Here is a 27,733-nt window from a genome sequence, read left to right on the forward strand (position 1 = left end):
GCGATTCACCGAAGATTCATCGGGCGATTCACCAAAGGTTCATCTGGCGATTAACCGAAGATTCATCTGGCGATTCACCAAAGATTCATTTGGCGATTTACCGAAGATTCATCGGGGGATTTACCGAAGATTCATCGGGCGATTCACCGAAGATTCATCTGGCGATTAACCGAAGATTCATCTGGCGATTCACCAAAGATTCATTTGGCGATTTACCGAAGATTCATCGGTGGATTCACCGAAGAATCATCGGGCGATTTACCGAAGATTCTTCGGTGGATTCACCGAAGAATCATCTGGCGATTCACCGAAGGTTCATCAGGTGATTCACCGAAGATTTATAGGGCAACTCACCGAAGATTCATCTGGTGATTCACCGAAGATTCATAGGGCAATTCACCCAAAATTCTTCGGGAAATTCACCCAAGATTCATCGGGCGATTCATCAAAGATTCATCTGCGATTAGAACTGTGTTTGTCTTCTGCCAAATTGCCAAATTTCGGCAGTTATTTGACTCCAACATTTACATAACACAATACCTAACCAATCAGCCCAATTCATCGAACATCTTGAGGACAAAATAAAATGTACCCGAACACAACAAAAAATTTTGTGATCCAAATTTCAAAATATGTCAACATCACACGCAACATCAATATGCATAGATTCATAGGTGAAAAGTAATCAAAAGCAACACCAAAGAAAATATGAAAAAAAAATGTTTCAATAAAATGAAACTGACAGATGAACATGTGCATTTTCCCAACCAACAAAGACTAGAAGTAAAAGTTCACTGCCCTAAAGTTTGTTGATGTTGTAAACATACATTGCGTTTGCTGTTTGCCATATTGTCAACAATATTATACATCATCGCATCAATTATCGACTATATTTCCATTTCATACTCTAAGCAAATATTATATATGCGGCTAGAGTAGTCTCAGTGTACGTACATGACGGTATGTATAACAAAAAATGTGTGTATCTCAATAAAACTAAAGTTCTGAACAGAGTCCATGTAAAAATACTCTCGAAACGCAACACGCATAACTCGATGGAATTATTTTCTACCATAGTCGGTCGGTCGGTCGATGTATCGTACGTAACGTACACATAAGTTAATTAATTCTTCTTCTTTTTTCGGTTGACTAAAACATATTTTTACGCTTTACCAAGATACAATATTTGTTTGTATTTCCATGTCATATGTTCGTATATGACTTTCGATAAGATTGAAGACAGGAAAACTGAATTAAACAAAATAATATTACGCTCTCTCACATATACTGTATATATATATAACTCATTGTGGAATAATATAAATACCATGCCATACCATACGCATATGGAAGAATTAAGCTTAGCTGGTTTTATGTGATTTTTAGTTTCATTTTCGATTTACTACTATAACACTACAACTGATAAATTGTGTACCTATCCTCTAAATTATACGTAAAATTTACCATTAATTTACGATTTATTATATTATATGAACTGGCAGGCATATTTCACTTCCATAATAGATATAAATATGTGGATGGTACAGATGTTAACGTTTGTTAGATTGGATTGAAGACGTGATCTGAATTTATCAGAGCGATTAAACAACAAGCTTTTATTTGTTTTGTCCATATTTGTTTACTAAGAGCATGAAAGCATGTAAGATGGTGTTTTGGAGATGACAAGTCAGAATGGATCAGAATTTAAAAATCCATTTGTAAATCGATTGACAAGATTTTAATCGAATCGGCAAATACTCCACCACCCTGACCCCCCAACACAAAAAAGGCAAAAGATAAAAAATTTCCGAATGAAATAGCCATGACTACGCAACTAATATAAATGTGTGTAAATGGCCGAACATGAAAATTACTCCACACACAACCACAGAACGTATAGCATGGAACATCACCATCGTTTTTATTTATTTTATCTACAAAACCGGATGCTACGAAAAAAAGATAAATGGAAAATGATAACAAAAAACTATAAAAATTTTACTCATTGCTGCCAATCAAAACTTACTTTATTGCCCCGTTCGAATGTGATGCAATTTCCATTCGTAATAATAATGGTGTGTAAAAAGGCATTGTTCGTTACTGTCTCTCTTCTTCAAAATAATCTATTGAATCAATAAAGAGGATATCTCAGCGTAAGATTCGATATAAGCGACATAGTATTTAGAGCGAAACATCTATTTTGTTTAGTTGTTGTGTGTAGCAACAAAATATCTCTGCGTAATTTATACTGACAATTATTGTATACAATTGTCGTCATTCTGTTTTTTTCTTCTTTTTTTTTGGTAAATGGCATGATATCGCAATTGTAAAAGCTCAGACAGTATAATACGGTCGTCTTTGTGTATTGTCGGTTTTGAAATGCTTAATAGTGCATTGTGTATGATAATGAGCGGGTGTCGGTTTATAAATAAAACCGGCTGGCTCGAGCCTTTACTTTTGAAACTCTGAACGTCTGGTCGATGAGTCCATTAAGAGCTTCCCGCCGAAAGTCATTATACCATCAATTGGAATGGTTAAGTAATCTATTGCATGCTAACCTATCGTAAACTTATTTTTTATAACTCTTCTGCTTTTATACAAAGCATACCCGATAAAGCTATTACTTCAATGTGAAATTTTAGGACGTCCAATCACAAGCTTTTAGAACACAATTAATGGGACGAATGTCAACTGATTCCAAACCGATCTACCATTATGGGTCAGAAAGGTCAGCAAGTGGGAAAGTAGGTACCGTAAAATCAGGATTTTCGAGATCCCACTGTGACGGGGATTAAAAGAAAAGATATTCCCTGTACTGTAAAATTGATTCTTTAACACATTGAAATTAATTGCGGCTTGCCAACTTTCGGCACCCTGGACTTTACTTAAACAGTCGTGGAATACCTCCAAATAAATTTCTAAAAATCTAGAATTCAGTTTTGGATTTTTAGAAATTTATTTGGAGACATTCCTCGACAATTTAAGTAAAGTCCAGGGTGCCGAAAGTTGGCAAGCCGCAATTAATTTCAAAATTCTCGAAATTCATGAAAATTTTCGAATTTTAATTTCGAGATTTTTCAAGGATTTTTCGAGAATTTCAGTAATTTTCAAGAATTTTAGTAGTTTCAAGAATTTAAGTTCTTCAAAATCTTAAAAATCCTCTAAAATTCCCGTAAGTCTTAACACGTTGCCGGTTATTGCGACTTGTCAACTTTAGGCACAACGAAAAGTGCTAAAGGAGTCGAAGAATACCTCCAAATAAATTTCTAAAAATCAAAAATTTGACTTGTGATTTTTATAAATTTATTTTGAGGTATTCCTCGACTTCCTTAGCACTTTGCGGTGTGCCTAAAGGGCCTGCTCGAGCACTATCAACTACGTGTTAAAAGGTTGCGTGATTCTTGAAAAAAGGCCATGGTGTGGACCCGTCAAGAAAGCTTCACCCATTTCTCATCTCTAATTTAACCAAAGTTAAAAGGAAGAGTGTCTTAATCGGTTGAGACCGATTAACAAGCTTCATCTCAATTTACATTTTCACTAAAAAAAACTTCAACAATCTGATTACATGAAAATTTTGACCGTAAAACCCTGTGGTAAAAGAATACCAATTCGATGAATAATACATGGACTGGAAAACATTCGAAAATAAATTGTAAGCCCGCAAGCATTTTAGTACAGTAATAAATACAGTAGGAAAAGAAAAGCAAATAAAATACGAAAAAGAAACATTTGTTAAAGCTAATATCAGCAAATCAGCACTCCCCTTTTTACTTATATCGAAAGGAAGTCAGCAGTTTTTCTCTAACACTTCCTCATTTACGATAACAAAATAAGATTTTGTAAAGATTGTAACACACGATTGCAGAGACCGACTAGATTTTTCTGAACAGAGCCAATGAAACATCCATTAAACAAACAATGATAAAAAAATGGCGTGAAATTTTAACCTTTTGATGGAAAATCAGTTACGCCTAATCGCATTTCTAGCTATTTTATACGTAACGATGACTCTTGATATAAAAAGGCATAAAGAACAAAACCTTCCAAACACACAGCCAATTTATTACGGTTTATTTACTCAAATCGTATATATAAAAAGTAGAGCCGAAATATATTTACGATGTGATGTTGATCAACAGATAAAACAAACCAACCCATAAGCACACGACGACGACGATATACCTCCAGACTAATACCCAGTATAATCGAATTCATGAATCAAACCGATGCAAAATTATTGAACACAAAGTGACCCATTGATTTGCCCTTTCTTTTTCGTATATAAATCTTATTAACAAAAATCCAAAGTTTTATAAATGACTCAGCTGGTATATGGTATACCTACATACGAAATATATCAAATAAACATTCGGAATGAATGCTTCGTGTATCATAGTAAAAATGCAGTTCTCTGTAATATGATCAAACACAAAATGTTTCGTTTACTTTAGTTGTTTACTTCGGCTTTACGTTTCATTTAAACATTCAGTGTGTGTTCGTTCAATATAGAAAAATATAAATACGAAAATGAATATTACTCTCTTCACATGGGACTCCAGAACCGTTTGTTCATTTTCCACACGAGTAAACCGGTTTTCGTTTAGTGACGCGGCGTCGCGCGAATGTAAGAAACTGGTTCATGTCGTATCGTATCTCTAGATTTTTCTTAACATAACCTTTTATACCAGCTCTGTCGTTGATGGCTTCTAATGAAATGTAATTTAATGGACGACACACTGTTAGAAAATGTGTGAATAAAATGCGAAAATATCGTCGGTCGTTCCTTTTGTTCGATCTGTCCTTTATTCCATTCGTCGACAATTGTATACAACCAACATTGTCACATTTTATCAATGAGACCGACTTTATCAAGAATTGAGGAAAGAAGTGCTGCATCAAACAACAACAACCAACCGATCTTTCTCTTTTAAAAAACCCATTTCAGTTAAATTTCTTATTTACATTCGAGGAAAAAGAGATTATACTGTGTGTTGTGTGGGCATACCATCATCATCGGTGCGCATTCGATTAAGATAAGTAACGAATTGTCAGTGTGCTTTTCTGCTTGATGTTAAAATAACCTACGTAATAAGAATAAGCTTGGCTCTTCTGCATCGTGCGATTTGGAAAACCAGTTTTCGCTGTTCATTTAAAGGGAACACACGATTTATTCATATTTTCTGTTTGTTTTCAATGTTATAAATAGCATGTAATGCCACAAACAGAAATTAAATTATCTTAATGTTACCATAATGAAAATAAAATAAAATTGTTAGTACCGACGTAGTACCTAAGCACTTTTCAAATGTATACATCAAATTGAAACACCAATCACAAATCGCATTTTTCATTGTTTTAAATCGAAAAATTCAACTGGAAATGTATAACAATTAACATGTGTGTGAAACACAGAATGAGCGATATGCATGCATATTATTGGAATTGTAATACACTCAATTTATACAAAACCATTCAGTATATTAAATGTTATAATAATGCAGAAAGCTAGTTAAAAGTTAATTGATTGAGGTCAATTCTCATACACAAAGAAGGCATTCAAGTTGGTTTTAGGTATAGTAAATATATTAGAATGCAGAATTGTTCTCCAAACGATTATTGTATGAATTAGCGTGACTCATTTCATATTGATTCATTGATACAGAAATTGAGGTATGAGTTAATCAGAGTTTGCGTTTTCGTTGTTATTGTAGCACTATTTCAAACACCTTCTCTTTGAGAAGTTGCAAGCGAGACATTGTGTTCAAATTGTATGTTACACACCATGTATAACACCAAAGAATGAAAGATTATTGCAGAGCAGAGAAACACAAATTATCAACTTAATGAACTCAAAGAGCGCGAAAAAAATTGATTTTTGAGGTATTTTGGTTCGTATTAAGTTACTTACATCAACTTAGCCGGAAGTTTGCGAAGGTTGTCACGGTAGAAAATGAAATAAATTGGTAGATAAGGTAATGTTGTCGATATTTAAATGAAAAATAGGTCAACTATAACGCGCAATAGTAATGACACGTTTACACAGTACGAAATACAGCTTCACGTGCTAACGTAAATTTATAGTCCGAAATTCATTCCTCTTTTAAAGACTGCCAATTACAGTTAAGACGTTAACTTGGAATGAGTCAAATCCTGACATTTTTCTAAATGTTAAATGACATTTCTTCCAAGTGAGGGTCTTAATTCTAACTATTTGGATCCAAACTGTCATTTCATATGCTATATCCATGCTACTATACTAATCTGCTGAGCGCATTTGTATGCAATATTTAAGATTTTTCTGAATAATCGAAGTACTAGATTAAACCGTGATAGAACGAGTAAACCTGTTCTGATTATTCAGAAACAGCCGTAGGTAGCTCACATTGACATAAAAGAGTTTAAAAATTTCACCTGTTGCCTCCAGGTAATGTATGTTATCTGTATTTTTATTTAGAGAGCTACAGCTGTGTAGTAGCAATTGTAGGTTACCTAGAGTAAAAGTCACCTGCAACAGGTGAAATTTCAACTGTTTTTTGTCAGTTCGGATTTGACAATCTTTTGGAATATTTGTGGTTTAAAAATCAGCAACACTTGGACCCCTTACATGGAATTTTTCTAGCTATTACATCGCACTGGTATCCACCATTCAGGCGAGATATCAATAGAGCACCTGACTTTCCTTTGAGATACTCTCATCCTTCCCATGTGTTCCGAAATTACGTTAAGCGGTTAAGACTCGTTATTATTACGAAGTTATTACGAACGAAGTCGCTATAAGCCGTTAAAGGCTGTTAGTGAGGTATCTGAACAAACAGACAATTAATTCCTACGTTGGACCGCATTTTTTGAGATTATTCTGTTCTTTGATTTAATAACATCATTCTATCATCAACACCTTAGCCTATAAAGGCTCCAGCTTCCGAGCAGATATCGACAGCCTGAAAGTCATATCGACAGCCTGAAAGTCATATCGACAGCCTGAAAGTCATTGTCGTTTATGATTTAGAGATCTACATTGTAGACTGCACAACACAACAGCAAATTGCATAAATTTCTCTACGATTCCCAATTTTCGTATTGCTACGGCGACGGCCGTTCGATGCATCAGGAATGTAATGGCTCATCGACTTAGGGAGAAACACTAATTTAACTAAATAGATATTGGCTTGTTTAAATTGTGTGACTTCACTTACAATTTCCAGATTTAACGGTTAAACAAGCCGGCTAACTGAAAACGTTCTATTACACAAACGTGATTTTTGGAATCTTTTGCAAAAAATTGAATGGTATTCGTATTCCTACGTGACTTCATAAAGGGAAATTTGCCAAAGAAAAATACGAAATTGCAAAAAGGGAAAATGTACACTCGGTACGGAGTCGGTTAGCCCATTCCAGAAACGTATATTTGTTGAAAATCGTTTTATACTGTGTGTGGTGTATGATCAGGGAATCACTAGACGCGAGTACCACAAACGAAAATGTAATTTATTGTTCAATGGAAAAAGAAAGAATTCCATTCAACATCATAAATTATTCTCATTATTATTTTTATTATAAAAACAGTTCACAGGATGAAGAGTTTATCGAATTATTATTTTTCTACATTGAGTCGTCTACAGACTATAAAATTAAAAGTTCCGAATCGAAAAAACCATGATCGGAATTTCATTATTTTTCATTTTTTTTTTCGTTCTTTTTATTAGTAGATTCTATTACTTTGGTTGAACAAATAAGATTTCCAGACACACCTGTGTGTGTATTTTCTACGTTTTTAATTCATTTTTTTTTTAAGGAATGTCTGATAAGAGATGGGCATAAACATAATAGGAAATTACGATTGCATAATGAATTGAGTGAGTATATTAAGACCACATGATAAAAAGTGGAAGAGAAGAATCTTTTTGTGTTATTGAAATGTTCATTTGATTAACCAATAAATACGCCAGAAAGGGGTAATCTACGTGGTGAATAAAAAGAAATAATTTAGGAAGTGAAAGAAACACCGTGTGTGAAGTGAATGCAAGTCATAATACGACGCAAAGAAAACCAGTTTCTTAAGTAGAGAATTGTTACCTCTTTGAGTTAATATATTAAAAAAATGTATTGAAGTGTTATCCTCAAAGAAAAACGGATAAGATATAACCCAACAACATTAACACCATGCTTTTTTTGAAAAGGGTACGACGAAATAAATAACCAAACGCATAACGACATTAGTCTGAAAAGATACATGGAATTTCTTTTAAAGATTCACCCGATCCACTGGGTCTTTTTCTACGCGTTTCTATTGTGGATGAAATAAAATTTGAAGAAAAAAAAAACTTGTTTCGTTGTAACGACCCTTCCTTTTTCGTCTTAGAATTTTATTTGAGTTGTTAAGATCCCCAGACCGATATAATTATAGTAATTCGGTTTATTAAATTAATATAATTTGGACTTATACAAATTTGAAATTAGATCGGGTTTCGCCTGTGGCGTTATAATATACGTAGCAATAAAATATGATCAGACGGAAAATGTTTTGATTTGAATATAAAAAATTGTCTGCTTTGCATTTCTTTAACCAGCTTCACAGTGTTGAAATAAATTGATGCGATCCACGAATGGAATAATAATAAAAAAAAACCTTCAACTGAAGCCATAGAAAATGACATTCTTATTCCTTTTAGAAATTCATGGAATTGAGGTGGTAATTAAATGAAAACTTTCCGAGCAACAGAGATAAGATTTATAAATTAAAACTCAAATCTATTCCGACACAAACGTTTTTCAAACAAACAACATTGTAATAATCCATTACCCACGGAATGGATCTCGCTGGGTAACGAAATAAAGATCAAGTTTACTTCGCTCACGAAACAGACAATGAAATTGGTGCGCATTTTAATTAATATTTATCTTAAAATGTTTTCTTAATTAATTCGCATAAATTTTTTGGTCTAAGAACTGGATCAAGCATTCCTACAGAGTGTTGTTATTTCGCTTATTACACGGTAAATATACTTCACTTCAAGTAGTCAGATTGTAGTTTTAAAGAGTCATTAAATTATGACATGAAGTCAAACCAGTCATGATTTGTACTGTGAAACGTTTTTCATTGAATGATGTTGTTGTAGAAAAGATTTGGTAAATGACGTTGCATAATTCTTGGGTATGAGACGTTTTAGCCGATTATTAATTATGATCACTTAACTATATCCCACCAGCCCAGTATCTGTGCAAACTAATTTGTCCTTTAGTAAGACACATTTTGTGTACAAAGCAAATATACTTTTACACCCAAACACATTTTCGTGTCGTATAAGCTTTTCAGTCATGACATACAAATTGCAACATTTTCTTTTCCATTGAAATTGGTTTGAAAATTTATTCAAATAAATCAATAAAAATGTTATTAAGTAGACACACAATGTCATCATCATCCATCTCGTTTAATTCATAAGATTTTTTTTCTCGTATTATTACACATCGTTATAAACGTGAAGTGTTGATTCATCTAAATATGGAATCCATAAAATTCCGTTTAAAGTGCTTCTGGTTATCTGAAATGAAGTTTTGTTGTGAAGTGAAATTGTAATTTGAAGAATTTCCCATTTAGGTTAAATGATGTTTTCGGCGATTGGTGTGAAGAATTGTTTTAAATTGGATGTGTCGTATAATTAAGATTAATCCGATCGCTTAATTATTAACGAAGATGAAGAAGGTCTTGGTACTACACCTTGAGATAAAAAGAAGACTAAGTTCCGATGAATATGTAGTGTTTCTCCCACAAGAAACTTAAAAAGATCTCTTCATTATAGATTCGTTTACGAAACAAACAGTTGGTATTTGATATACATACATATAGGAGTCACAGAACATTATGTGTCCACTGTGCTTGCGGAGTTCTTGAAATCATTTTTCGCTAGAGTTCGACTCTTGGCAGAGGAATGATACCGACTCCGCCTCCGACTCAAAGAAACGATATCATCTCTAAAATAAAGAAAATTGGACCGATATCTAAAAACGTGTCACACCTGTACAGGAAGAACCAGAAGAGAAAAAGGGGTAAGGGATAATTATATCAATATTTGAACTCTGATTTTCCTCCACATTTTTTAACTCTTTTTTTTGAAATTCTTCAGGTAAATCAAATTTCCTGTCTAAAATATCGATTTGTTTTTTTATTTAAAATCAAAATTGACTGTAAGCCTAAATTTGCCCAAAGGAAGTAGTAAGAAATGCTGAATAACTGTTACACTTAAAAAAATTTACTTTATATCACATTTTCGTTTTCAACAGATTCTACATAATTTCTAGATTCACAGATTTGACAGTCTTGATATTGAATGGTTTTTTGGTTTGTATCCCAGTAAACTGGTCGTTACATGTGTGCGACAAAAATTTCGACTGGGAAAAAATTCAAATATTTCATTCAATATAACAGCTGTCAGAGTCTGTGGGACTAGAAATATCAGATCCTACATAAAACAAAAATGTGATATTAACTAATTTTTGATAGCTGTATTTTTGGCATTCTTTTTTTTTGCATTTAGCACGATAAATGAACTGAAGTGTACCATTCTAAGCAAAGCTGTACTTTATTTGCTATCGACGTCTGGTCTACCATTCTAAACCAAACTATAATTTAAGTGTTATCGACAGCAATGACAATATACATCGAAGTATATGTTCGAATGAATGAAGTAATAGATTTTGTTTGTTACAAAAACCAAACGATACCTTCAACAAAAGAAGTAACAGTTTTACTACCACGTTATACTTGAACAGTAACAGATTAACCTGTTATATATAATATGACGATATCTAAGTTATGTCAAGACGTTTTTGACAATCTATGTGACAAATAACTTAAAAATTTCCTCTCAGCTTACGAAATTCGATTAAAGCTAACGAGAGTAATTTATGACTAAATCAATATCTATCGACATGATTGAAGTGAATGACTGTTCAAATATTGAAACGTTCAAATTGTTATCGACTCTGGCAAATTTGTAAATGCTCATCACATTTACATGAAGCGTTATCAGCATGAAAAATTACTGAAATCAAAACTTTAATTTCGTTTACTGATCAATTACGTGATGTAATTCGATGAGAACATTGTTTTAAACACATTTTGTTAGGATTCAATCAATCAAAACATTTTGATGACAAATGAAAAATAAACAAAAATTAAATTCTTTCCGCGTGCTCGATCGAGGTTAGACTCTTTCCGAACGAATATATATGTTATGCAACGACAAAGAAAAGTGAGAACTGTGTTCGTATAAAACTTGTTTGTTTTCTGATGCAGTATCGCTGCACTGTAAGCTAAATCGATTATAAAAATCGATTTTTGTTTATTTTGATAAGTCGTATCACTATTATGTCGAAAATGTGAGTTCCTTTGTGGAAGCAAAATATAAATTTATTTGAAAACCGTTCATATTCTCACGTGTCGCCTAATTGTTTAATAAAATAACTTTATAATTGATTTAACAACAGTCTAACGATGCGCCAGTTCGTCTGTTGGCACCAGCTGTAATGTAATTACAATTTTTCTTTAACAAAAAATAGTCACAAGACTAATTGTGCGAGCAATTGAGCTAAAATAAAAAAAAGGCTATTGTCGCCATTCGGGGAGGGGAAAAAACTCAATTTAAGAGACTTCATTTCAGCAATTTACTTAATTGCATACAATTTATTCAAGCGATAAAATATACAAAATGTCTTGCTTAAATGATTGTATGTAGTAAAACTTGACGAACAATTAATTTTAAAGAGATCTACACACACTTTCACTATAATTAATTTTATAAAAATAAAATTAAAACTAAAAAAAAATACGAAATTGCTCTAATGTTAAGTCGAGCTTTAAAACGCATTTAACAATATGCTCTAAATACACTGTGCGTAATCAAGTGATTATAAAAGAGAGAAAATTGAAGCCTCGACTTTTTAATTAATAAAAATATGTTTTTTAGTGTTGTTATGCATGCAAACAAACTTATAGAATGGATGGAAAATATTTGTGTAAAAAAAAATTAATTACACTCGAGCTCGGCTGGTGGGTCTGGGTATTCTATATAAATATATCTCATTTAAACAAAACAAAAACTGTTTCATCCATAAATTTATTAGTTTTTATTCAAATTTTTAGCTGTTGTTGCATGGTTTTTCTTTTCCATTATTTATTTCAATATATGAATTGAGTGTATATAAGTAACCTACGTTTAACTAATGGATTTATATTTCCGTGTAAAACTGCTGAAACGTAACGTGGCCATTGCTTTGTGTGAATTTTCTCTTTTTTTTATTGGGTTATGTGTAGATTTGAGGTTAAAAATGGTAATTTTTTGGAAGGCTTTTGTATTTATATGTTTTTTTCTTCTTCGATTGCGTTTTATTTTATGAATAAATTCTGTTTTTATTATGATTTTTGATTTTCAGTTATATTTTGTACATAAATAATAATAATGCCGGGTTTGTTAACACAATCTTGCACACACATTTATAGATGTGTTACACTAATGCTTACAGCATGTATCTATTGTGTTCTATGGATTAAATTTCCATATCATGAATAACGAATAAATTGTTACTCTTGTGTCCAATTTATATTGTCAATAAAAGTTCGACGATTTTTTTTTCATTGTTTTCAAACTCATTGTATTTCGAAGAAGTGATGTAAATTTAAATGTAATTTACAGAGTTCAACGATTGGCACATTGATCATAATGTGGAATTAAACACTCGTTACATTACGGATAATTTATATTCAGTTTATCAAGTAGACTGAATCACCTAAATCTAAGTGTTTTCAACGAATTCAATTTCAATGTTTATCCGTAACTCATTGAGTATGGAGAATTCTGTAATGGACTAATTTCCATCTATTTTACCGGGAGTCAGATAAAGGTATTAAAAATATTAAGGTTTTATTTGTGGAGGTTACGCCAACCGATGACTAGGCGGCGTCGGGTAATTTGGCAAACCATACAAATTTTTGGTGTGCGAGATTCACCTCTAAGGGACCATTCATAAATGACGTCCGCGTTCTGGTGGAGGGGGGGACTCAAGAAAACGTGACGGCCCTAACAAAATTGGGTCAAGTTTGACCATTTTTGAGTGACGATGGGGTAGGGGGAGTCTAAAATCGACCAAAAGTAGTGAACGTCATTTATGAATGGCCCCTAAGGAGCGAATCTGGCACAGTCATGACTTTTCGTTACATGCAGTAAAAGGACGCATAAAATCTTAAAATTTATTTTTAAAAACTTGAAAAGTTAAAGTCAATCCTTAAAACTAGACGGGGGCAATCTACTGACATTCCAAGAAAAAATTTCTCCAAACAAGAGAAAATTCTCAAAAACGAAGAAGATCCTCGATTTTTTTTTTCGAAAAATCAAAAAAAAAATATTTTTAAATCGGAGGAAAATTTCCTTGGTAAATCCTCTAAAACTCATAGAAAATCGTTTTCCTCTGTCAACGAAATTTACTAATATTACTCGATTTTACTATAGTCCCCTCGTATTTACCCGAAAATCCAATCCGATTACCCTCAAAACGTTGTTAATTACCAAAGCAATTTACTTTTGGTATTCCATACGACGTTGGCTGTTGGTAGTTTCAATTATCTCTATGCATTTCTTCAAATAATCAAATTATTATTTAATCAAACGGAAACAGAGCATTTATGGCTAACTATCAACCATTTACACTAATAGTGTTTTTATGGTTGATGTTCCACTTGGTTAAAATTTCACAGGGAAATGTTGTTGAGAAGTGGAGGTTTTTGCACAGATTTTAAGAATCAAAAGACCGATGTTGTCATGCTGTAAAATCCGCTATAATCAATTTCAAAAATATTATTTGTTAGCCGCTTGTAGAAGTAGAATTCTCAACAGACACACTGCCGCTTGTAGACGTGGAAATTTCACTCAACAGACCCCACTAAAGGACATTCTTCATTTATTAATTATCGGATAAAATGGAAGCAACAGATTTTATTTCACAAATATTAACGGATATGAAAATAATACCTTTGTGGGTAATAGAAGGGTCTGATTAAAAACATCCACATCCGAAGTTCGCTTAGATTATGTTTTGGTATACATTATTCGATGGATCACACAAAAGACGCTGCTGACTCTTTTCATTTCAAATTTTTTAAAGGTTATTCGATACTTTAGGTTATGAGCTCGGTTATGAGTAAAATTATAAAAACTAAAATTTTATTCAACAAGAAAAAAAATCGGTTTCCTTTTCCCTTTCGTTTCGATAAACTGTATTTACATTTTATAAATTACATACACAGACTCTTACACAGACTAATTATCTGAGGTAGTTAATCTGTTTACTATTTTCTAACTACCATTCTAATTGTTGTCTTCACGATGAAAATCTTCGGTAAAAGCCTGACATTAAGTGGGAAAAAAATTGTTTCGACAAGATAAATTATGGTCTTTTGTAGTTTATAATTTTTCAAGTTGCTGATGACAGCAAACAGAGACTGTTTTCTCCCTTAAAGTCATTACCGTAGACCAAAGCGCATATATAAAAAGAGAAAATTAGAAGAAGAAAAAAATCAGTAGGAAAATCAAAGAGATTATTATCACTTTGGGTTTTTAATACATAAATAAGTAGTTGTTGAGTGAGTCGGTTGCATTCTAATTCGTTATACGTTACTCATGATGAAATTGGAGAAAATAAAATGAAAGGAGAATATATTTTGTATACACAAAACAGAGTTACGGTACGGTATGCATACATTCGTGTGATGTGAAGTGAATCAAGCGACATCAAGTAGTAACCTTTCAGATAATAATACCTTTTTCAACCAGAAAAGTTGCTTCTTTTCATCGGTGTTTCATATGCGAAAATGTTAAACAGAATCTCTTCTTTCAAATGTTCGTTTTGATTGAAACATTTTTTTTTGTCGTTGCTTAAATGATACTCCATTAATTTACTGTTACTGAAACCATAGACTATAAAATTGAATGCTATGTGTGTTGTGTGTATACGACCATGTCATGTAGAAAATATTCTTTTTCCTTTTGTTCAGATTGCCAAGTATTAATTTAATGATATTAAAAAACCGTAATTCATAACTGAAATTCTAATGACAGCAAAATATCTGGTATCATGCATACACATATTTTAAGATGATGTCATTAAGAAGATATGTATTTATATCACAGATAGGATAGAAGATGTCTGGAAGTATGTAATATCATCGCATTAATAATGCTCTTCTATACACAAAGTTTGATTCACTGTATCAATTGCTATGTAGATTTAATAAGAGCGTAAACAGAGGCGGAACTGCATTTTTGTCTTGTCACGAACTCAAGTGTCTTTTTTTCGATAAATAACTTAAATATGGATTTTCAATCCGTTCCGATAGTATCCGGAAAATTGATTAATAAACAAAACCTATGTTTCGACTAGAACGTACAACTTTCACTACCAACTGATCGTTTCAACTAATAAAAAAAAAATATTGTTTTGGCCTTCTGATGCATATCTGTGCAGTGAGTCTTTCCATGGAATAGAAATTCAATTTTTAAAACAAAACAAAAATTAATTTACTAAATTCAAGCGACGGTCGATGACATTTTGGAAATTTTCTCAACTATGAAAAAGTTTCTAAATTTACTTTACAGGTGAGTGAAGAACCCATGCCGTTTAAAATTAATAAACTCTAAACAACGTCTTACTTTTAACGTATCGACACGGGTTATCGCATGCATATTATAGTTACAAATACTTGTTGAGCATCTCTAAATTTAATTTGAAATTTTTTTAGACGTCGCCTGTTCGTCTGGATATAACTTAAATGTTCATACGACGACATGTGTCAAAATAACAGCAGGTAAAATCGTAAAATAATTGTAAAATTTTACTGTTTGGTGCGGATTATCTATCCCAATCCCACATATTTCTTTATTATGTGAAAGATCTTTCCGACATTTCATTGACAGTAATCACATCCACAGACAAACAACGAGTCTATTACTTCTTCTGTTTAAGTATTTATCTTCAACAGATCGACGCAAAATCTATTCCTTCATCAGTTTTACCATACAATCTGCTATATAAAGGTCGACATTAGCCAGAGGTTGTCGCTTACTCTTATCGTCGCTGTTATTTACAGATGAGTGAAAGATGTAACATTATATACTGTAGACATTTCTTCGATTCTATGAGCTTGCTTTAAAACTTTTATGAGACATACAGTGTTAGAAAGTAAAGACATTTTCAGAGTTTAAAATCCAATTGGTATTCGTTCTACAAGCGATGTCCACGTCCACGTTATAATACATAAATGTGTTACCATCAGCAATGCTTGTAAAATGGGTAAATATAATTGGACTTTAACTGTGACTTCTTATTTTTCTCCGACTGTTCGTAGAATATTTCGACAAGCCAGAGAGTGCCGTTACGATTCTGTTAAATCTCCCAGTCTCCACATAAATATAAACCGAGAAGGTCGTAAGATTATAATTGTTTTTTTTTTAGGAAATCATCCATTGCATGGATAATTAAGAACATTAAAATGAAGATTTAACAAGATGATGATTCAAATAGCAATTTTTTGTTAATAGATCTGCAAAACTCGTATTTTGCATAAGAAAGTTATGCAAACAATAATTTTGCGTGTAATTGCTAATTCGGTGGAAATAATTGACTGAAAAGCAATGTACGAAAGAAGAAAAAAACGCAAGAAAATAACTCAATCAATGAGAGTTATATTTAAATTTGCAACATCGCAACCATTTTTTTTTCTGTAATGTATAAGTAGCATCTTCGAAAAAATGCTACAAAAGCGGATACAATATACACACAGAGAGAAGAAGGAAAAAAAAAACAAAAATGTTTTTTTGTTGCAAAGAACAACAATACACATTGAAATTAATAAACATTTATGTGCCCCGTCTATTCAATTTGATAAAAAAAAAATGAAACAATAAGACGATTCCAACTGAATAAAATACAAGAAAGAGTTCTCATGTTTGCTCGGATATAATTAATAATATTTATCCATTTGAATAATGATAATTAACCTAAGCACTTTAGGATATATACACCGATATATGGAAAAACTACTTGCTTTTTTCTCTGAAATAAATTTGTTTGTAACTGAAACAATTTAATTCCCATGAAATTGCATTTCCCTTGTTGTGGTTCAACTGTTTTCGCCATGTCATTTCGTACATACTTTACACTAAAACAACAACGAAAAAAAGTGCTTCGAAATATGTGTGTTTTCGTTCTTTGCGTGTGGATTTGTGGTTGCTGGCAGCCAGATGGGTTTCAGAATTTATTTTATATATTTTCAAACATATTCAGCAGACAGAGAGTGTACGTACGTAGCATATTTTCGTACATGGTGTTCATGTAAAATGTTATATAATGTTCACACTAATGCTTGTAACACGATACCAACTAATGCGGCTGTGTCCTCAGTCGTCAATCTTCACTTTTACGAAGATTAAATCATTTTTTCTCAAGAAATTTCATCATATTTCCATTTATCATTTTATTCCAATTTTGGCGTTAAATCCCTATTTGTCACCGCGGTAATTCGATTCAAGAATTAGCGAATTTAAAAATTCAAATTTACAAATCAACAGAAATACCTTCGCAATGAGTCAGTCTATACTATCCACCAGCTAACATAATTAAGATTTGCATAAGAAATTCCGTCATCTTTTTGTCTGATTGTGCCTCTCGTGCAAAATATTAAAGAGCTTTATATGCGCGATGGTTGTGTGTGGAAAAAGAATGTTTTTTTTGCTGCTGCAAAGTGTTAGTGTATGTGTGTGCGTTCTTAAAGATGTTGGACAGAGTTGTTGGAATGGAAGCAAATGGAAGAAAAAAGAATTAAAAATTAAGTTCGTGTTGAATTCAGCCTCGGTATTCTTTTTTTGTTGTTGCTGCTGATTGTTCTCTGTTTGAGCGTTCTACAACAGTTTTGCTAAAAACTTTACGTTGACTCGGTATGTTTCAGAGGACTATCAATTTAAAAACGTTTTCAGTTTTATCCACCAATATTGAATGTACAGTGGAATGGAGAAGTTTGTTTTTTCGGTTAACGAAACTCTTTAAATTCGAAACGTATTCCACTTCTCTCCGAACGACACATTTATAATATCAACTCATTTCATGCGGGTTATATCCGCTGTGATTCAACCCATCACAAGCCATTCAAAACCATACTTTTTTGATTCGAATATTTATTTGCAGAGCACACATTTTATAATATTTCCACGAAAAGAGTTCAAAGACTGTCTTTCATTATAGTTCAGTATTGTAAATGGCTTAGACACAACACTAAAAAGTAGAAGTGTGTGGATATGACGACACAGAGCGTATGTGGTTGTGTTATATATTTGATAAATAAACAGAAAAATGTTTTTATTTAGAATTGTTTAAGTTATATAACTGAAGAAGCATAAATATTTATGGGCAGAGTACAAAAATGTCGGAAAGAATTTTGTTTTGTTTTTCTATCTGAAAATAAAACAATGAGAAAATTTTGTCGACTCGGTAATTAGTTAAATCACATTGCAACAATGGAAAAATGAAAAGCTAAACAACATTTTGATTTGATGCGCTGTTCAGGAAAATAAATAAAAAAAGGAAAACGAAAATGTAGATTCGCATGAGATTGTGTCGATTGTCTGAACATGCGATCAATAATTACAGCTTGCAACAGCTTGACTTTTAATATGAGTTAAAAACATTTAATTACATTTAATGTGGAAGGGTGCTTGGTATCACTCCACGTACAATGTTTCAGATTATTATAATGGGTCTAAGAAGACAACCATCTCGTATACTTAAACTATGAATTAACGTGATGTGATGTATACACGTCATTTATTCAAGCTTATTTTGTCGTGAGTTTAATTATAGGCCCGACTGCTTGGGCGGGTCAGGTTCATTGACTGAACATTTGTTCAATAGTTTTTTGTTCCTCCCATTTGCTCCATTCATCCCACGCCACATGCATAATAGTAGCGAATATCTTTACATTCATTCCACTCCATATTCCGACTTCCTTACTAAGGGCTTAAACGTGAGGAAAATAAAGTTATAAAAGATCACATGTACGATTCAAAGGTTTTTTCGTCCACTAAAAAGCACTGAAACGATAGGCAATTTTCACTAATTGTTAAAAAAGTTCGTGTGAATTACGGCACTCGCTCCGCTCTGGATGCAAATTTCCCTGCTCATCAATACTTACTGAAGTTATCGTGCAAGTTTTCGTCGATAAAAAAAAACTTTTTTCTGGAAATACTTTCAGATCGTTCGACTTCATCGGACTTTTTTTTAAGTCGGCTGATAAATAGATGAACTTTGTAGCGAGTAGACATGCGGTAGACAAAATATTGTTCCTAAATTATGCTGCAACGTTTTTTTAGCTAATTTGATTCCAGAATTTGCCTCAGCTCGTTCCGGAAACAATGTTAGGCAACGAGGTTAAGGAGGTTAACAAGGAAAAAAATATTCACAAAATATTCCCATCTCACTACTCCATGTACTCTACAAATTTGAAAATCGATGAAGAGTTACTCAAGCTGTCGTGGTAACAAGGAACCCAATTCTGTGAAGAATTACTCCTATCTCACTACTCCCATATTATCCATCTACGAACTTGACCTCAAGAATTTCATTCGTCGCCAATTAAAGCAAAGATTTTGAAAATCGGTCAAAAATTAATCGACTTATCGTGGTTTTTACCAGTATGATTTTCGGTCATAATACCCTGACTTTCAGACAAGAGAAATATTATTTTTCATAATGGGTTCAACATAAATGAAACAACTGAAATAGCGCCAAACGCAGACAAATCGATATACGTACACAAATGTTGAATATAAATCAACAAAACAAATGTTTTTAACAAATTGTTCTAGTAAAATGTGTTACATGTAGGCTTTTCCGTAATTAACCTCGTTATCAAAGCACCAAGGTCTTTTTCGTGTTACTGAAACTTACTGTATTACTAAAGAGAGAGACAGATTTCAAAACGCTATATATTGACAATGGTGCTTCTTGTCCATAACGAACTCTAGCTGCACTGTTCGTTTAAAAGTAGCTTAATGCATGCATTACGCTTGAAAGTCGTAACTGTTAATCACTCAACCACTAGTTTGAAGAGAAAAAAAAACCCATGGAGAACAATTAACTTCTCATAGCTAAATAAACACACAAAGTAGACAGCAAATATTGTGCGTGGGAAGAAGAACTTACAATTTCCACATAATCTTTATGAATGCGTTATCATACCATTTTATACACAGTATATGAATATATGCTGGGGCGTATACACACATAGTGGCATAATTGAATTAATTTTATTCGTCAGGTTACAAAACCATCAAATCAACCGTAGTACGGTTTTACGATGGCGAAAAAAAGTGTGAAATTTTTGTTATAAACAAGAGCAATTTCTACTGCCACAATTTCCGTGTTTGCAGAAGTTAAATTGTAATTTACGTGACCCTATTCGCAATGCCGTATTATTTGCTTTCTTGTTTTACGTGTTCTTGAGGACAGTGGGCGCCGTTTTTCATTAAAGAACTGCATATCTACCTGTGTATTATCCTATATATATAAATCGAATACACAAATTTAATATGAATACATGCACGCCGCGTATGTAATAATATATAGAAAATGTTATTCATTCATCAAAAAATTCAGGTTTTCGGGTGAATACTCGAACTCGACTACCTGTTTCGTTTAGTTTCTGTTTTAAGAAATCAAATCAACGAAATGGTCAGTTTTATAGATTCCGATGAAATACTTTCATTAACATGTATCGTTCCTAGGAGATTGTATGTTGTAGAAATACCGAAAAAAATATCGAAAATGGTAATTTTGGTGAAAGATGAAAGACCGAAATCTTCCGGCCAATCTCAATTTTAAATTGATACTGCCTCCTACTTGAATTTTCTCTTTGTATAGCCATCAAAGCCGAAAATATCTGCACTGCATTTAAATTAAATCAAATGAGAAATATATGTTTGTACGCTTGAGTATTCCACAAAATGTGATTTAGAATTCCATTTATTTTCCTCCGTTTACCAGAGATTTCTCGACGTCGATTCCAGAGAACTCATTTCGCCATACAAGTACCAGTACATATACGTTCGACACTATACACTACAAATATTAAACTTTTCCAATTTCCTTCCTTCACACAGATACCAGAATTTGAATAATGTCTGGGGACCGTTTATTGTCATTTTATGGCAATGCCATTTTATTAGTTTCGGGGCGATGGTGGTGAAGACATGTTGTAGTGGTTGTTGTTCATATACGATTTCAACGAGACGACGAGTGTTGATTATAAATCCGGGAATTATATTGTTGTCTACAACAATCATTTATCTGTAAGCGCATTTATATGTAGTTGACATGAAACTATTCCTTTTGATTCTGATGGCGAATGTTTATTGCTTATAATGCAATTTCAGACTGAGTGAAGCCAAGCACTTGTGAGTCATTCAGAAATGTGTGAAATTATTTTTTGTTACGAAAAATGTTTGTAATGGAGATGTGATGGAAAAGAGTGCTCGCGATCATTGACGAATGGAACACAAATATTTGCTGCTAATTAGTAACGATACAACGGAAGTAACACACAAATATTTTCGTAGAAAAAGTCATTAAAAAGCGAAGATATAACGTGAAATACCTTAAGACAATACCATTTTTGTTATACATTCACTTAGTACAATAAATACATGATTCAGACGTGTTCCAAATTACCGGTACACTGGTATGTTACATACACACCTCTTGCATGATTTATGCAAAAATATAACGCAATAAAAACCGCTCTCCCAGCTGAATGAATTGATTTATTAACATCGTAAAATATTTGTATTTGGACAGAATATTGTCAATTAAAAAGCTGTGGTGACCATTAGTAACGCTTGTGGACAAATTAAAACTTATGTAAGGTCATGAAACCGAACACACAAGTCCCGTCCATCATCCGTAATTTTCACCATTCCTTTTTTGGATTTCATATAAAGCGCTAATTAAAACAGTCCTCACTCAATCAAAATTTCTGCTCAAAATCACTTCGAAAATTAATGTTATTAGCGTGTCGGAAGCTTTTGTAAATCAGAATAAATATTTGTTGAATGGGAAAAAAATATATTCAGCAGCGAGGTATTGCGGAGGAGTTGATCGATTTGATTACAAATTTTATTGATAAACTTCCACATCCACATGGTGTTGTGTATGAATATCAATGAATATGGTTTCGTGGAAAAAATATTTATTTTAACAATGGTAACATATGGATAAAGGGTCTACCAACTTTCATTGATAAGGAAATCACAGCAAAAGTTTTTTTTTCATTTCAAAGTGCTGATAACAGTTTCACACATATACATTTCAGCAGACAACGAAGCGTGTACAGATAGCATCACTACTAAAATGAATAAAAAGTAATAAAAATCGATTGCTCTCCGTGCTATGTATACTACAAAATGCGAACTAACGAATATCCATCCATATATATGTGCATTAGCAGCCATAACCGTGACGTCAAGTATACCATATAGTATGACACCACAAACACCTTATACGAATAAAATATTTTTTTTTGCCAGCCCACACTGTAATTAAATCATAAAATATGTATTTTTAACGCATATTTTTGGACGGTGTATATTAATATTGTCACGAAATACTAGTATACACTGTGTGTTTGGGAACACTTATTATGTAACCTCCCATGGAATTCCATTACAATATAATGCATTAAATGGCAAAAATCCATACGATTGTTGGTTTAACATGGTTTTTAACGATTTTTAATGATATGTTTGTGACATCATTATCGTTATTGGGAAAATGATATATGTAATAATTTACAATCACAATAGCGCATAGTATACTTCCTTGAGTGACACCCGCAAGCAGAAATTTGGACTTCCTCTTTCAATGGGACATTTTTTTGGGGAGGCCGAAAACACATGAGCAATTTTGCGTTGATGGATCGACAATTATGCTGAGTTGTCCATTGTTTAGGTTGTGAGGAATATCGGATTACAATGGAAAACATGGCATTATTGTCGATCCCATCAACACAAAATTGCTCGTGTGTTTTCGGCCTAAGATAAATTGCATGAATTGTGTATTGTGGAGGACGTAAATTGTGTAACGTTAATAGAAGTTGAGCATTTGACCAGTATATCAAAGGGTAGATGTATTAGGCAGATAAGACATCTTCTGTGGAAATTGAGTCACAAACAAAACTAGTGTTTTCCGACCTATAAATTGAATTCTTCTCCAAAATATTTCCAACCAGTTTCTGTTTTCTAATTTTATACCTAAATAATACTTAAAACTGCAGTTCGCTGGTTGGCTACTGAATTTTCAAAATTTATTGTTGGTTCTTTGTCCGAAACACAAAAAGGAGTTTATTAACTGGAGCCTGCGATCACGCTGCAATGCCATTTCGTGATTCGCGATAATAGTAGACAAATGTGGGAAAACATAGAGGCTTGTCGAGATTTCCCCTCATATGTCAATACACTATTTAATTGCATATAGGCGAAAAATAGGAAACTGACGTAGGGGAACTATAAATTCCCCTTTCAATTTCAAGAAACGTCTGTTTTTAAGTGCTAGGACAGTGCTGGCCATTCCGGTACTACAGTAAGACTCCTACTAACATACTAAACATCAATTTAGAACGAGAAGCTGAACTCTCACTGTTCATTGAAAAGTCCGAAACTGGGTCTCCCCAGACTACCATGTTTTTGCGAGAAATACTTGAAGTGGTAAAATAGTTGTGATCAACAGGTTGTCGATCTAAAACTAAAACTTGTTGAGATATTGCTTCCTTCATACAACTTAGCTGGCAAAACCGCAATTCTCCTTATTTTTTCTTCACTTAATTCCACTTAATTCCTAAACTGATGAGTTTCTTTCCGGCGTGGGAGGCTTGACTATGATTTTAAATTTACAGCTCTAATTTTGCCTAATACGAAATTCCGAGAAAAAACAAGTGTTTCAAAGATGAGTTAATTATTAGCAACGATATGAAACATTTGCATTATTCAGTAGACTGGTTGTGTAGAGAATTTATCGAGAAAAACAAAATTGATCAGCAATGTTCACAATTCGCTGGATGTAAATGTTTTCGTATTTAAATATTTAACACTTTTTATAATCAACTGCAATTCAAAAACGAATGAATAAAATTGCATTTTACCATGCAAAGATCCTGGTGTTTGTATTACAAAAGTTGCTCTTCATGAGAATCAAAACAATAACAGTGAAAAATGATTAGTCATTTCAGGTACATCAAATGTAATATAAATGGAAAATTAAATGTAATGAGGTGAATGCTTGGCTTGGATGCTTCGCTGAATGCGTTTTTGCATTCAATTAAATTGAAATTTTAAAATTAGAAATGACCGTGCGCAAAATACTGTGAGTCATGTGAGATCTATTCAAAAACAAGACTCAGACTCAAATTTCCATAACTTTTATTTGTTATTCCACTGGTTGTTGATGTTTCGGTTATATTAAGAATTTGAATCAGGTGTCGCAAGTTCATACATAGAATTTCATTATTAAATCATCGTCAATGTTGCTGGAAATTTTTGGTAGAGCATTCATATTCATGTGTAGTGTAGAGGTGGATTGTAATTCAGTAAGTTAAGAGCATTCTTGAGAATCGAAACATACAAAAAAAAACTTCAAACTGAATATATTAAGGTCCAAACAGTGTCTATATTTGTACACACATGTAGTATACTTATGAGCTAGAAAGACCATGTATGCCATATTCGATTCGATCAAATATTGAATTCCTAAACCATATTCAGAACGAGTGTGAGCATAAATTTTTATCGTAGTTTTGTTTACAGAGATGAATTGCAAATATCGACACCAATCGATAAATTAGGTTCTATGCATGCAAATGGAAATCGTTTCGTTTAGCAACCTTAAGGCGCATTTTGGTGTTTTTACATTTAAATAAATTTATTTCGGGAAGGTGGTGAAGTGAGTAGAATTAACAAAAGATAAAACTAGGGATGGGCTCTCTCTCTCTCTTACTAACAACCAACCAATTTTCAAACTTTTTCATTCTAAAAACTTAAAAATAAAATTCGCAATTTTCCATTAAAATTTTCACAACTTTTTCCCTCAATGTGTACTTGCTAATAATATACATTATGAGACCAGAACAGTGTTGTAGGTTTGCGGTAGTGCACAATTCTAATTAAAGTGAGTGGTTAAAAGAAGATAGTTTGTTATAAATAGATAAGAAGACGTCGTGAAAAACGGTCTGCACGTTCAGAGATAAAAATTCCATTTCATAGAAATTACTGGCGTATGTCTGTCTCGAAGTCACTATAGTTAGTAATAAATTTAAGCTCTACGACGATTATTACGTAATTTATGGGGAAATAACTAACAGGAATGTCCTATTCAGAAACATTTGCCTATAGTTAAACGTACATGACATTACATTAGTCGGCTAGCAATTTACCCACGAAAAATTACTCAATATTGATGAAGACACATTGTTGCCTCAAGCTAATCATCTAAGTAGTTGAAGATCATTAGAACAGTTTTAACTAAAATAAATGTCTAACATTGGCAACGAGACAAAAAAAAATAAAATGCAAAACAATTTGAAGCTAACGTTTGACTTCTAAGATATCCCTCAATTGAAGTGTGTATAATTGCCAGGTATAAAATCTGAGTCTGATTTTTATCGTTAAGTGTATATTTCGGTATGTCATTGACTTAGTGACCATTGACGGAAATGAGAAAAGAAAGAAGAAAAATTCAACTTACCACATCTATGGCATCAGAATCGGATGAATGTCGTTGTTTTACTGGTACGCAAAAATAATCCAGAGTTATCCAATGTGTTCAATATGAAATGTAATAAAAAATGCACTTTTTTGTTCGAAGTCACGTAGAGTTTTAGTTCACTATTCTATAACATGTATTGGCCACTTCAACTTTACAGAATAATTTTTTTTTATTTATTCCTATACACCCCTGCTAACTTTTCTTCATTGAATTCCACACAGCTCTTTCAATATTTCATTTCAATTCATGAAGGAACGGTTTTCAATTCCTTTTTCAACAACAAAAAACTATACAAACTCGACGCATGTGTTACGAACTTAACTTTTGATTGTGTGTGTGGTTTAATGAGAAACGCAACACGTAGTTATTCACTCACATGCAAACGGATCCGTGTAGATATTATAATAATTGCAGCTAAGTACAAATTATACAACCATTTTCAACGCACATTTTTCAAACAAAAAACCATAATCACTTTTCGATCGCTTTTTAGTCACATTTAATCAGTCGGAAATCAGTAAATTTTGATTGTAATTAAAACGGTACCAAAATCGATGGTCGTCAAAAATCACTTAACATTTTAGTAAGCACAAAAAAATACATAAGCGGAGATCCAGCACGAATAACGACACACAAACCGAACAGAAGTTTAACATCAAATGAGCGAAAACCAAATATGTTTTTTGTTTTCTATATGTCGGAATGAATTCAACGTGAGATTATTGCTCTCTCGTTTGAAGAGAGTAGAGGCAAAAATAAAGCTTTGTATAAATACGGTGAGTTGATTGAACAGACGGGACAGCCGGATTTGTTTATTCGGCGAGAACCTTTTATGAAATTTTTAGATAAATTCGAGACTCGTAGACATTACACTTGCTTCAAACAGAAATAAAAGAATAGTGCGATTGAAACTGATGCATTTCATTGACACACTCACGAAGGCGGGTGGCACACAAATTGTGTGTGCTTTTTATTAAACATACCCATTATAGGTTGTTTGAAATGTCAACTTGAAGAAAAAAAATAATTTTTATTAAGTTGACGTTTCAAACAACCCCGTTCAATAAAAAGCATCTGTTTGTCAAAATTTGTGTGTCAACGCCTATGCTATGTGTGTGTGTGTGTGTGTAAAAATTTTCATCTTTCATATCTTTGCCAAAAAAATGAACCCACAGGGAACGCGTAAAAGGGGCAGACCCAAAATCACGTGGAAACGAACAGTCGTCGACGAAGCGAGAAAAGCCGGAAAAGAATGGACAGAAGTCAAGGCGCTCGCTCCAAACCGAATTCGATGGCGGCAATTTGTAGACTCTCTGTGCTCCCTCGAGGAGTAAGAAGTCAAATGATGAATGATATCTTTGCCAATAAGCAAATCCTTGGATATGCACGATATAGCATCATTTAGGGCTACTTCCACTTGATTTTCTTAGATTAATAGTACATTTACTCTCGTGCTTACGAGTTTTCATTTTGACAAGTGGGGAGGGTATAGCCCGACCCGAAAGGTATCACTGTATTTCCACTAGTCAAAATAAAAATTGAAAGCACGCACGGACGTACTGTGCTTTATGTGATTAAGCATGTGAGTAAAAAGACATTTGCATATACAAAAGTAACAAGTAAAAGAAACAACAGAATTGATGATAACTAGTCGTGCCCATGAGACAAGGTAGATTTTCTGAACTTTATCTAAATCTGTTTGGGTCGCTACTCTGCAACGAAACGTTAAAACTATATGAGTGGCAATTGTCACCATTACTCGCGCCACTGACTCTGATGATATGATTGCTGTTTGTGAATATATGTACCTCAAGAGGAACTAATGGTTAATTCTTCACAGTGCTGTCAATGTTCCCTTTGAATTTCATAAACGTTCAGCAGC

The 27,733-nt window shown here is 33.0% G+C and overlaps 1 protein-coding gene across 1 annotated transcript in view; it reads right to left on the minus strand.

Moving 5' to 3' along the window:
* LOC119070879 (signal-induced proliferation-associated 1-like protein 2) overlaps positions 1 to 26,507 on the minus strand; it is a 35,192-nt gene extending 8,685 nt beyond the window's left edge. The window contains exon 1 of the mRNA XM_037175398.1: positions 25,831 to 26,507. The gene's annotated coding sequence lies outside the window, so the exon portion shown is untranslated. The remainder of the gene's footprint in view (positions 1 to 25,830) is intronic.
* Between the last annotated feature and the right edge of the window lie 1,226 nt (positions 26,508 to 27,733).

This window comes from Bradysia coprophila (genome assembly GCF_014529535.1).
Source record: "Bradysia coprophila strain Holo2 chromosome IV unlocalized genomic scaffold, BU_Bcop_v1 contig_106, whole genome shotgun sequence".
Taxonomy (NCBI): Eukaryota; Metazoa; Arthropoda; class Insecta; order Diptera; family Sciaridae; genus Bradysia; species Bradysia coprophila.